The following is a 14,281-nucleotide window of genomic DNA, read 5'->3' as shown; positions in this document are numbered from 1 at the left end:
CTGAGGCTTCTCCTCAACCCTGGGGAGATACTTTTTAAGTAGAGGAAATAGAGATGCTTGCAATTTAAAAAAAAAAAAAATGTTTGAGGGCATGTTTGAGGGCAGTAATCTTTTTTTTTTTTTTGGAGTTTTCTTTTTTTTAAAAAATATTTATTTATTATGTATACAATATTCTTTCTGTGTGTATGTCTGAAGGCCAGAAGAGAGCACCAGACCCTATTACAGATGGTTGTGAGCCACCATGTGGTTGCTGGGAATTGAACTCAGGACCTTTGGAAGAGCAGGCAATGCTCTTAACCGCTGAGCCATCTCTCCAGTTTTCGAGACAGGGTTTCTCTGTAGCTTTTGGTTCCTGTCCTGGAACTAGCTCTTGTAGACCAGGCTGGCCTTGAACACAGAGATCCGCCTGCCTCGGCCTCCCAAGTGTTGGGATTAAAGGCGTGCACCACCACTGCCCGGCCTGGGGGCAGTAATCTTGTGTCTTCCTAAAAGAAAAAAAAATCACATTTGTAAACATTAACTAATAGATTATTTCTAAAAGAGAGTTCCCAATGAAAGTTTTATACTAAAAATTAACTTTTCTTTTTTGATGCATCATCAACTTTTTTTTTCCAAGACAGGGTTTCTCTGTATAACAGTCCTGGCTGGCCTCGAACTCACCAAGACCTGCCTGCCTTAACCTCCTGAGGGCTGGGATTAAAGGCGTGCGCCACCACTGCCCAGCAAGTTCAACACTTTTGTCACTAATTCCCAGCACAGAGTCTTGAGATTTGTGCTCTATACTGTAAAATAAAGGCAGGAAGCCAGGAGGAGCCTGAGTGAACTTCTGGTTTCTCTTGCTTTCAGAGGCCAGTTAAGCCCTACAGGGCCACTAGTCTCCCTGTGGAAAGTGCCTCTGCTATGGTTTGAAGGTAAACTATCCCCCACCGGTGATGTGCTGAGTGCTCAGCCCCCAGCTGGTGGCGCTGTGTAGCGGGGGCCGTGGGAATGTTAGGACTGGAGGCCTCGCTGGAGGAAGAGATCACTGGGATTCTTTGGTCCCACTGTATCTTGTACCAGGAGTTTTTGCATCTTTCTCTTCCTTTACTTCCTGTCAGCCGGAAAGTGAAGAATGCCGCATGCCACACACTCCTGGATGTCCTACCCAAGTGCTTGGAGCAATAACGGACAAGAGAAACTGCTCATGCCTCCAAGGAACACAAGAGATCATTTATTCTGGGGCAAATATGAATAGCCATGGCCTAGGAACACGGATTTAGATAATCCCCAAATATGCTTTAGTGAAGTAGCAATACCATCAAGTTTTTATAGAAACTGAGGGAAGGTCATAAATCAACCCATTTTTAAAATGCTTTGATGGGTGTGCTGGACAGGCAGGTTTTAGTAAAGTGGGGAAAATTTACCTGTACCCCTCAAATACCATCTGACTGCATTCTTATTCCTTTAGTTGGTTTAGTGATGTTCGTAAACCTTCCAAAGGATGTACCTATAGCTAGGGTTTCTATTGCTGTGAAGAGACACCATGACCACAGCAACCTTTATAAATGAGAACATTTAGCTGGACGGCTTACATTTCTGGATGTTTAGTCTGTCATCATCATGGCGCACATGGCAGCACGCAGGCAGACGTGGTGCTGGAGAAGGAGCTATGAGTCCTGCATCTTGACTTGCAGACAACGGAAGTGGTTTGTCTCACTGGTAGTAGCTAGGGCCTAGGAGACCTCAAAGCCCACCTCCACAGTGACACACTTCTTCCAACAAGGCCACACCTACTCCAGCAAAGCCACACCTCCTAATCGTGCCATTCCCTTTGGGAACCATTTTCTTGCAGACCACGGCAGTACCGGATAGTCACAAAGACGTGAAGGCACTCACAGAGCCGGGAAATAAATGTGTATTAAAGATGGCCTGAGATAATTTGGCTCTGGACTTGGAACACCCCAGACATCCCAGTCTTGCAGTTCTGCTGAATCAGCCTTGTAAAAGGCTCAGCACAAGGGGCAGCTCTTTGCAGGAACTTTCACTCACAGACTGGAGCTCAAAAAACACGAACAAAATCAATCTTTCCGCTTTCACCTTCTCTCAGGTATTTTCCTCGGAGCAGTGCAAAGTGTGATTCATAAAACTTGTGCCTTGCACTATCAACACACAGCTGATTTTTCAGAAACTCAGAGGAAGTTTTTTACTTTAGGCGAAACTCACCAACACAGCACCTTGCCAACTCTGGCGGGAGGCTGTAACTGTGTGCCCTTGGAGCGCACTATGCCACTATTCTGAGTATGCAGCCTATGAAGAACTATGCAGCTTGATTCTGTATATAGAGCATCAACCATTCAGCTTCCTTACCTGATACCCTCCCCCACAATCAGTCTCATAGACACTCCAGTCCTCAGGGAGGTGGATTTGAGCCTTAAGGCTTCCTTACCTGATACCCTCGCCCACAATCAGTCTCATAGACACTCCAGTCCTTAGGGAGGTGGATTTGAGACTTGAGCTCCCCCCCCCTCACATTTGGCACCCCATGTATAACTCTCCTTTGCAAAACGGGTGATTTCAGTGATTGGTACACTGTTAGGTTTCTGAAGCAGCTTAAAGAGACAGGAGGCAGAAAAGAGACTAGAGACCAACCTCAACAGACTTGACTGTATTTCAAACATTGAAGGACAGACTCTCTTCCACAAGAAAGGGATGTCTGTGAAAGAGATGGGGGAGACTTGGAGTTTCTCTAGGAGGTTTGGGATACAACTGCTGGGGCTACGTCCAGACATGCTTTTCTCCCTGCTTGTATTGTCTGATCCATCGAGACAGGCTACCTTGGGAGACAGGCTGACCCACTGACTTCTGTTTGAGCAGGGCCAGCTAACCTTGCCAGAATTCTGCTTTTACAACTGAGGCATCCTATCAAATACAAAGAAGCAGGCAAAGCACCATTTGGTAACAGCAGTGCCTTTCTGCCAGTGCCCAAAGACAATACGGGGAAGGAAGCTTTGACATCAGCAATAATATGTAACAGTTTAGTAGCAAAATGTAAACCATTGACAGCATTGGTTTTAAGTAGTAATGGGAGAAAATGGAGGCATAGACTAACTGGGAAAGGTGTGTCCCACAGACTTCATTAGCACAAGGTAGTTCAGTACCAAGCTGTAAGCATTTATATACAGGAATTGTAATGACAACAATATTTCTAGCCCAGAAAGAGACCCAGCAACAGGTTCTACTCAGTCTAGTAATTTCTTTCTTCTAAAAGGCCAAGGAACTTATTTCTTCCTATCATTTCTAGGGCACAGGGCAGAAGGAGGTAGATAAGAGAGAGACACGGTGTCAAAGACTGATTGCGGCCAGACTCGGGAGACAACATAGTCAGCTGCCAAGGCAACAGACAAAGCAGCATTAGATACTGATGGTTAGAAACATGCAAATGTCTTCAGGTAAACTTGCTGAGGGCTCTATATTTGAAAGTCAAGCTTTGGGGGAGACTGCGGGTCACGTTGGCAAGGTCCTGTGCCGGCTAGTTTTATGTCGGTTTAACCCAAACTAGAGTCATTAGGGGAGAGGAAGCTCGAGTGAGAAAATGCCCCCATCAGATTGGCTGTGCTGCTTTTTCATGATTAAAATTAATGTGTGAGGACCTATGAGGGCAGTGGCACCCCTAGCAGCTGGTCCGGTATTCTAGAAGACAGCAAGTTAAACAAGTCACGAGGAACAAGCCAATTAGCAGCTCCTGTCCATGGTCTCTGCTTCAGTTCCTGCCTCCATATTCCTGCCTTGACTGCGCTGGATAATGGACTGCAGGCTGTCAAATGAAATAAATGCTTTCCTCCCAAAGTTTCTGTTATTATGGTGCTTTATCACAGCAGTACACGAGAAAGCCGGCCTTATTTCACCCTGATACCAGGAGCAGGACTGTGGAGTCAACAGGTCCTAAAATGCTAACCTCAGGATTCAACTGAGGCCATATTCTCTTCTGAAGGAGAATGGAGCAACTTTGGGGGAGAATAGGAGAGAATAAAAGTTCCGAGTTAATGAAAGAGAAAACACATGGGCTCCATACTGAGTCAGGAGTCCGTCAGAAGATGATCCCTTCACAAGGGAAGAATAGACAAAATTCAAACATTGCCTATTCCAGGAGAAACACTTCTCGGAAGACATCTCAGAAGGATGATTAACAACATGGTTGCTATCTTTGGACTCCACCATAGCTAAACTCTGTCCTGACCTTCACAATCCCTCGTGGAAGAAAGGCTTAAGCGCTAACCTCTACCAGAGCCAGGAGATAGGGATGGAAAATGTGAACATGTCACTTTCAATAACATCAAAGGGGTCTATAAGTCGTTACCCAAACACGGACATAAGACAGGAAGATAGCAAGACAGCAGGATCAACATCCCGTTGTTGTTTTTTTGCTGCTGCCTTTTAAGGCACAGTTACTCTAGTCAGCAACTGCGGCTCCGCCTCTGCCAGCAGCAGGTAGGCCACAAGAGCCGCGGCCTGAGAAAAGTCTGTTCCCTCAGGCACCAACTCTTTCAAAGCTACAACAGGAACATATCTACATCGCTATCCCTCTGAAGAACTCAAGATTCAAAGGTTGAGTAGACTTCTGCTCCCCAGAGAGGCTGAAGAGCAAGCAGCTCACCTCTTCTAGTCCCCCAGGAAATTCTCAGTTTGTCTCCTTGCCCCTCCTTAAATACCCTTCTCCACCTAGCTCCTCCCCACAACTTCCAACCAGCTAGTTTCTGACCCAACCTCCTGACTGCAAGTGGATGTTATTTAATTAAACACATCTTTTTTTGCATCATTAAACAAATGTGCCAGAGCATAAACAAAAAATAACACACCTTAAAATAATATTCTACAACAATATCTAATAGTCAAACAAAGCTAAACTAAGAAGTGAGCTTATTTAACTCGAGTGTCTTAAGTTTTTTTTTAATTGATTTTTATTGAGCTTTACATTTTTCTCTGCTCTCCTCCCTGCCTCCCCCCTCCCCTTTAACCCTCTCCTGAGGTCCCCATGCTCCAAATTTACTCAGGAGATCTTGTCTTTTTCTACTACCCATGTAGATTAGATCTATGTATGTCTCTCTTAGGATCCTTATTGTTATCTAGGTTCTCTGGGATTGTGATTTGCGGGCTGGTTTTCTTTGCTTTATGTTTAAAAACCACTTATGAGTACATGTGATAACTGTGTTTCTGGGTTACCTCACTCAAAATGATGTCTTCTAGCTCCATCCATTTGCCTGCAAAATTAAAGATGTCGGGTTTTTTTGTTGTTGTTGTTTTGGTTTTTTTGGTTTTTTGTTTGTGGGGTTTTTTTTTGTTTTTTGTTTGTTTGTTTGTTTTGTTTTTTTTATTTTTCGAGACAGGGTTTCTCTGTAGCTTTTGGTTCCTGTCCTGGAACTAGCTCTTGTAGACCAGGCTGGCCTTGAACTCACAGAGATCCACCTGCCTCTGCCTCCCGAGTGCTGGGATTAAAGGTGTTTTGGGTTTTTTTTGTTTGTTTTGTTTTGCTGTGTAGTACTTCATTGCATAAATGTACCACACTTTCTTTATCCATTCTTTGGTTGAAGGGCATTTAGGTTGTTTCCAGGTTCTGGCTATGACAAACAATGCAGCTATGAACATAGTTGAGCACATGTCCTTGTGGTACGATTGATCATCCTTTGGATATATACTCAAAAGAGTATTACTGGGTCTTGAGGAAGGTTATTTCCTAATTTTCTGAGAAATTGCCACACTGACATCCCAAGGGGCTGTACCAGCTTGCATTCCCACCAGCAATGCAGAAGTGTTCCCTTTTCCCCACAACCTCTCCAACATAAGTTGTCATCAGTGTTTTTGATCTTGGCCATTCTTACAGGTGTAAGATGGAATCTCAGAGTTGTTTTGATTTGCATTTCTCTGATGACTAAGGATGCTGAACATTTCCTTAAGTGTCTTTCAGCCACGGTGATCCAAAGCAATTTGGGGAAGATGGGTTTACTTATCTTAAAGCTCTCACCTCACACTCCATCCTGGAGGAAAGTTGGTCGGGAACGCAAGACAGCTCCCTAAGGATAAGAACGGAAGCAGAACCATGGAAGGATGATGCTTACTGGCTTGCTCCTGGTAGCTTACTCAACCTACTTTCTTATACAAGTCAGAACCACTTGCCTAGGGTTGAAACCACCCACACTGATCTGGGTCCTCTCACATGAATCATTGACCAAGAAAATGCCGAACAGACTTGCCTACGGGCTAATCTTTCAGAGGTATTTTCCTCAATTGAACCTCTCTTCCCAAATGACTCCAGCTTGTGTCAAGTTGACATAAGACTAAACAACACAACTTGACACACAAACACAACATGTATCATAATCTTGTTTATCCCCAAGACCTCAAGTTAATACTGAGATAATATCATCATGTAAAGCCCAGACAAACTTCTCTCTCAACTGTGGGCTACTATAAGATCAAAAACATACTAAATACTTTCTTACTCCAGGAGGGAAAAACCCAGGGCACAGTCACAATCAAAGCAAAACAAAACCAGATTTCAAAACATCAACGGCGTGAAACTTTCAGTGCTTGGCTTCTGGTAGCCAGGCACAATCCCATGAGCTCCAAAGGGTCTGGGCACCTTCTCTGGTTCTGCCATCCACAACATATACAGCCTGCCTCATAGGCTCAGACTGGCTCTACTCCTTAGCTGCTGCTGTCCTTGGTGGTCATTCCCTGGTATTGGTATCTCAAAAATGCTGAGGTCTTCACTGCAACCGAGCTTTCACCCTCACCAAAGGCCTCTCCCTGCCTCTCTTCAGGGATTCTGATCTTGCCGCATGGTGCCAAGTCTCAGCTTCACTTCAAGACCCTTTTCCTCCTAAGGCTTCTACACCGGAGGCTGCACCTTCACCAACGGCCTCTCCTGACCTCTCACAGGGCTGAGCCTCAGCCACTCTCCATGACCTCTTCGTGCCTTCAAAACCGGTGCCATCTAGGAAATATTAACACATTGCCAAGTCCAGCTGCCCCTCTGGATTATAGCTTTTGTGTGCTAACCCTGAGGAAACACTTCCCAGAAAATTTCACCTCAGTAAAGCTGTCCTTCAGCCCGGGCAGACTCACACAGATTGTCTCAGCAAGGCAAAGGTTTCCCTTCAGTGGGGTGAGTCTCTTGTTAATCACGTCTGATTCTTCGTCTTCAGATGACCAGAAACCACAGGTTCTTTTTGTGTTTTGTTTATTTTTCAAGACAGGGTTTCTCTGGGTAACCCTAGCTGTCCTGGAACTTGCTCTGTAGACCAGACTGGCCTTGAACTCATAGAGATTCACCTGCTTCTGCCTCCTGAGTGCTGGGATTAAAGGTGTGTGCCACCACTGTCCAGATAAACCACAGATTCTTAACACACATAAAACAATCACACTTTGCCCTCTGAAACTTTACAAATCAGACCTCTATCATCTGCATTTCACTTAGCACTCTTATCTTCCAAGCTCGCATAGAATGGTTTATTTGGTTTTGGAAACTTGTAGAATATTATTTTAACTAGGCAAAGATGTGTTACATCTGTCTGTGCTGTGGAATATTAACTATTTGAAGGTGCACTGCACTTGTTTCTACTGCCTTTGTTACTGATATGCAGGTGTGTTACGCTTGTTTGTGCTGTATTTGTCTAATATGGAAAGATGTGTTGCATTTGTGGCGCCTTACCTGCCTTAGGCACCTGATTGGTCTAATGAAAAGCTGAATGGCCAATAGCTAGGCAGGAGAGGGATAGGTGGGGCTGGTAGGCAGAGAGAATAAGTAGGAGGAGAAATCTAAGCTTGAGAGAGAAGAAAGAGGAGAGAATAAGGAAGAAAAAGAGGGAACATGCCCAGGTCCAGAGCCAGGCAGCAGACAGACAGACAGACACAACACAAGAAGCAGTGAAAGTAAGATCTACAGAAAGAAAGGTAAAAAGCCCGGAGGCAAAACATAGATGCAGGGAAACAGGTTAACTTATATGAGCTAGTGGGATAAGCATAAGATAAAGCCAAGCATTCGTAACTAATAAGAAGTCTCTGAGTCATGGTTTGGGAGCTGGTTGGTGGCCTAAGAAAACCTGCTACAAATATTCAGTTTTCTCCTGCCGAAAGATCCAAAAATTTCTACAGTCTTTCTCCAAACAAAATGGTCAGGTCTGGCACAGAAATACCCCATGATCCTGGTACCAATTTCTCTCTTAGGTTTCCATTGCTGAGATAAAACACCATGATCAAAAGCAACTTGGGGAAGGAAAGGGTTGATTTTATCTTGCACTTCTCAGATCATACTCTCTCTCTCTCTGAAGGAAGTCAGGACTGGAACTCAAGGCAGAACTGAAGCAGAGACTATAAAAGTTTATTGACTTGTTTCTCATGGTTTGTTCAGCCTGCTTTCTTATGCTACTCAAGACCTCATACCTAGGCTTGGCAACTCCCACCATGGATTGGACCCTCTCACGTCAATCTTATCAAGAAGATGTCTAGCAGACTTGACTACAGGCTAATCCTGGGGCCATGTTGTCTCAGTTGAGGTCCTTTTCTCAAATGATCCTAGCTTGCGTCAAGTTGACATAAAATTAACCACCGTATTAAATATCTCTCATCTGCAATAATTAGGGCAGAGGTGTTTCATATTTCAAAGGTTTGGGGGCTGGAAATACCCGCATGAGTTTCTCTGAGTCCTCTGTAAAAATCTGAAATCTGAGCAGCTGTGAAATCAAAAGCCAATGTCAAAAAGTCTCAGAGCACCTTGGACTTCAGAAAGATGAAATTGGACTCTCGGTACCATGAGTTTGGTTCTGTTTGATTTTGTTTGTTTTTAACACACTTAGTAAGATCCCTGATTGAAGAAACAGGGAATTATATCTCAGAAGGTATAAATACATTTCACTGAATAACACTGACTACTAATGTCCATATACTACATTCCCAGGCAAAGTGCAATAAAACAGTTGAACAAGAAGACTTGTCTAACTTATGTTTGATTAGGACAGTGGTCAGGCTCTCGCCTGGGATGCAGTCGTGAAGACAGAGGTGGACACCTATGTGTAAAAAGTGATGCCTCCAGCTAACCACTGATAGTGAGGCCACACACACCTGACCTGGGACTGCCTTCCACCCTCTGCCTGACCTGTCAATCAGACAGCGGCTGTTTGTGGAGAATCTTTGGTTTACCAAGAATGGAAGATTTATTTTCTAGTCAACAAATGCTTTCAAGTAGTAATTTAACTGTCGATGAAAAATGGAAAAGGTGCTGCAGGATTTTAGCGATTCCTGGAAGCTCTCTCGTTATTGAATGAAGCTTCCTCCCAGTTGCCTGGGGAACTGATTTTAATGTCACACATCAAGCAGTTCTTCCCTGAATATAATTGTAGTTTATCTGATGCCTTGTTTAAAGCTGTTCAAATGTTTGGCCCCTGGTAATTATTTTTTGGCATCGCTCATGACAGTGATGGATCTGAAGTAATTTTAACACATTTTTTTTTCTAAATCCTACTAATTTGTTGAATAACCAGAGAAAGAAACTTAAATAAATTGAAAATGTCTATATTACCAGCAGAACCAAGAAAGAGCCATATAAACTTGTGATAATCCAATAGCTTTTTCAGGAAAGCATCTTAATGTCCCATTCACTGACGTCCCATCGGGGATGCTGAAGAGTGAGGTGGGCCTCTGCTTTGTGGGCGTCAATACTAGATGCCCAATCAAATATTTTTAACTTTTTTTCTTTTACTAAAAGATTTTCAATTTTGCTTCAAGAAATCATGTTCCTGGTCTTGACTAGGAAAACAAACACCACCACCAACAACAACAAACCCTACACATTACAGATCCCTTAAAGCTATGATGGTCATGGGCATAGTTCATCCTACAAGATATTATGTTGCCAGATGGTGACAGACAATACTGAGCTGATAAATTCAATTACAGCCTCATGGTCTTTCTCTGCACAGGAGTACAAAGGCTAGACTAGAAGTATATTAGCCTTTCTGTGCTCAGGAGACCACAAACCCAAATTCAGGATTGCTGAGCAGAAAAACAGCGAGACCCCAATCCCCAAGAACCGCCCTGGACATCTTCCTTGGAGGATTCCCATTCCTTCAGAAACATAAAAGAATTTACTGAGCCGGTGGTGTTCAGGCCCTTACCTTCAATATGCAGATGGTAAGGACAACATAAAGACTTTGCTGTGAACCAGAAATTTCACCCTGGAATAAACTTTGTGATTGCCATGTCTGCGGAGAATTGGCCCTTGGTCCTGCAACCCTTACGAAGAGCATCACATCAGTCTGTCCCTGTGTGCCATGTTAATATCAGGGTGACAGAAAGAACAGTACGAATGTAATAATTGTGAGGAGGCCTTTAGATGGTCCTCTCCCTCAAAAACACGAAAACCCACACCAGAGTGAAGTCCTATGAACGCGAACAACGTGGGAAAGCCTTCAGCTGTCTCCAATACGTTGAGAGACATCTACTAAGGCACAGTAGAGATAGATCTCATAGAGCCTTTGAAATCATGACACAGCTCACCCTGGAGAAACAGAGGTGAATGCAAGTAGAGAAGCAAAAGCTTCATTTATCTCCAGGGTGACCAACTGTACACAGAGGTTAGCCTTTTCTCTTCCTAACCCTTTCGCTCATGCAGCAACTCCCACTGTAGAGAAACACTATAAATGCAACCCTATGCTAGTTTGTAACCCTTTTGCTTCTATGTAAAATCAAGGACACATTCACACTGCAGAGAAGTCTAATAAGTTTAAAGCATATCACAAGGTCACAGCCTGGCTCAGCCTTGATGATCATGTAGTTTTCACCCTAAGGTGATATTTTGCTTACCAAAGATATCTCTCCTCTAAGAAGAATACTATATTAACTCAAATGAGCATTTCCTCTCTGCTATGTTACATCAAAATCTCAAAGTTTCTTCTTGGTGGAGAATAAGACCAGAAAATAAGGCCACTCCCACTTAAAGCCAAATTCGAAGCAAGCTTTATTTAAATACTGGCCAAGTGGAAGAGCTCCAGTCAGGTCCATATCCAGATTCCTGAGAAATGGGCCCAAGTCATAGTTTGCAGCAGCTTAAGAAGGAAAACCCAATAATTCATTGCATTTTCCATCAGGTCCAATCAGGGGCAAGCATACATCCTGACACATTTCCTGCCTGTGAACCTCCCGTACATCCGGTGCAGATGGGTCACATAAGCTTACTTAGGGGAGTGAACACAAGTGGCTTGTTGTCTCCCATAAACAATAGCTCCAGCATTTCAGGAACTTTCTGTCCTTGGGCAAAGGGCTTGCAGATCAGAGGCATTTTTTTGTTTCATGGATCTCTTAGGCGTAGTCATTAAAACTTAAAACGTAACTTTGGCTCTCACATTTTAATATCTGTGGAAAAGTTTGACTCACAAAGGGAACTCCTGGCCAAACTCCTGACATGCAGCTTCAGTTGACACAAAGCCCCAACAGCTTCTCTGTGCTTTAACTATACAGCACAAAATGTTTTCCTAAGTCTGAGGAATCTGCTAATTTATGCCAATGTGATACATATTTGTTTAGAGTCATCTTGTTCCTAGAAAGTGCAGGACTGCTCAGATATCTAATTCAATTTTTCAAAAAACGAACATAAAAAAGGCAAAGTATCTGATTTCTAAAATGGTAGTATTTCTGACTGGGAAACCTGGAAAAGACAACCCCGAACCTTGTGTCTTGCAGCCATAGATCGCGAACACCCACTGAGGTGTTGACCAAGCTGCACAGGAGATGGCCAGGCTTGCTGCAGCTATTGCATGCAGCAACCAGTGTGGGATTGACCGCTTATTCTGTACGGGTGCTGCTTCTCCAGCCAGGCTTGCCCGCCCCACCCCCACCTCCCTAGTGCCTGAGGGCTTAGGTATCCTATGGAGATGCAACTACAGGTATTATTCCCTTGTCGTGGGCCCCACAAGCAAGACCAACAGAGTAGAGGAAACCAGCCCTGAGGCTTCAGGGTAAGGGATTTTAAAGGGGAAACCCACAAGACAGGGTGGCACAAGCCTTGGCGTTTCGGGATTGGGTAAAAATATACAACTTTCTGATTTGTTGGTTGGGGTATAGAAGAATTTCAAAACAGTGGTTAATCAGATACCTACAAGGACGTTTGAAGCAAACAGACGTAAACAGATGTTGTTTGGACATCCTTGAGGGGTCACTTTGACCAGGGCCAGCACAGTTTCTTGGGAATGTTTATCACTTTGCTGGGCTGCATTAACCACCCCTCCTCCTCCCGCCCCCCCCTCCTAAAATGGAGTTCTTTCTTAAAATGGAGTTTGTTCTGCTCCTTCACAGGCGGAGCATGTATTTGTCGCTACTGCAAAGTCATCCTGTTAAAATGGTGGACATAAGCCCTGTAATGGCAGGACTGGTCCTGCTAGTGGCCCACCAACGTGGTCTCTGTCCAGCTGTGTTTGGGTGAATTGTAGAATTTACAAGGTGCGTGCCTGGAGGGCTGGGTGTGCCAGGAGTGTCTGCTAACAGTGCTGGGATCTCTGAAGGTGAGCCTCAGGAACTGTTACAACTGTCTGTGTCCCTAGATGCTGCCCAGCTGGGAGATCAGGGCTACACACTTGGTTCATTGGCTGTTCTGAGGCCTGGAGTCTGTGCTAGGCCTAACCAGGCTGGATGGTGAGGCCTTGTCCTGCGTGCTCCTGGACCCTCCTCCCATTTACTCTTCCTACAGCTCCCTTATTGGAATACAAGCTGCAAGTAGGGGTACCTGCAGGGGTCTGTGTGGTATCGGTGCTTCCTTCTTCCCTAGGATGTCCATGGTGCAGGGCCAGCGGGGCCTTCTTGGGGAATGCCCCTGTTTGACAAGCTGACTGATTGGATGCCATAAAGACTTTGTGGGTTTAAAAATATTTATTTATGCTGGTCAGTGGTGGTGCATGCCTTTAATCCCAGCACATGGAAGCAGAGTTTCAAGACAGGCTCCAAAGCTACAGAAAAATCCTGTCTCAAACACACACACACACACACACACACACACACACACACACACACACACACGCTGGGAGGTAATAGCACATGCCTTTAATCTCAGCAGTTGGGAGGCACAGGCAGGCGACTCTGTGTTTGAGACCAGCCTGGTCTACAGAGCAAGTTTTAGGACAGCCAGGAATACACAGAGAAACCCTTTCTTGAAAAACCAAAATAATAATAATTATTACTAATTATTAAATATGTAATCATATAAAATATCATCATATACTTATTACACACATATATCCCCATATCTTATATATTTGCATATACATATATGTGTGTATAAGTATGAATGTATATATTCCCCATGTAGCCTCTGAACAGAGGCAATTTTGACATCCGTATAGAATGAGGTACCCCTTTGCTTCTAGCAGGACAGTCTGCTTCTAAATCCACTGAGACATGAGCAAGCTGCCTTGTACTTCTGCTGAAGCAGAGCCATAGCATTGGGCCTCCCTTTCCACAGCGGACTGTATCCTGGGATAAAGCTGTAGCATTGGCCTCCCCTGCCACAGGAGACTGCTTCCCTGGAACCATGAGCTAGGAGAAACCCTTCCCCACTGAGGTGCTTGGCAGAGTTTTGTCACAGAGATGAAAACAACGTGCACACAAGCAATCCCATTTTCTTGCTCTAACTTCTCTAACTAACGAACCTGCTTCCTCTTTCTTCTTCTACAATGTCAAAATCGGTTTTTACCTTTTATGACATGCACAGTATTAATTATATTGAAAGAACTAAAACCCAGGGCTGGAGAGATAGTTCGGTAGTTAAGAGTGAATACTGCTCTTACAGAGGATCAAATCCAACTCCCAAAACCCTATTACCTGTTGCCCCGGCCCTGGGGGACTCAATGCCTCTGGCACTCACATACGCATGTGCAAACACAGACACGCACTTATACACATAATTTAAAATCTTTTTTAAACAAAGATGTGTAAACTTAGAATCCAGAAGAATGAAATTTAAGTGAGAACTGGGGCTTTGGTGTGAGGCTTGGAGGGTATGAGATCTGAGGAAGATCCATGGTAGCCTCCCAATGGTAGAAACGCAGAGAACAGTGATGAGAAGGGCTGGCCCTTTACAAGACAGCTGCAATCACCCCTCCGTGACTCTGGGGACATCAAGAAAGAGGGCCTGGAGGAATTCAGTAGTCAGAAGCTGGGGAGGAGTGAAACGATGCCATGGCCATTCTCTTCACAACATCACCGCAACTGTGGTTACCTATTCAAACTTTCACCACACCTGCTACCACTTAATCTTTAT

This window comes from Microtus pennsylvanicus, chromosome 15 (assembly GCF_037038515.1).
Source record: "Microtus pennsylvanicus isolate mMicPen1 chromosome 15, mMicPen1.hap1, whole genome shotgun sequence".
NCBI lineage: Eukaryota > Metazoa > Chordata > Mammalia > Rodentia > Cricetidae > Microtus > Microtus pennsylvanicus.
Note: the sequence above shows the minus strand (reverse complement) of the source record.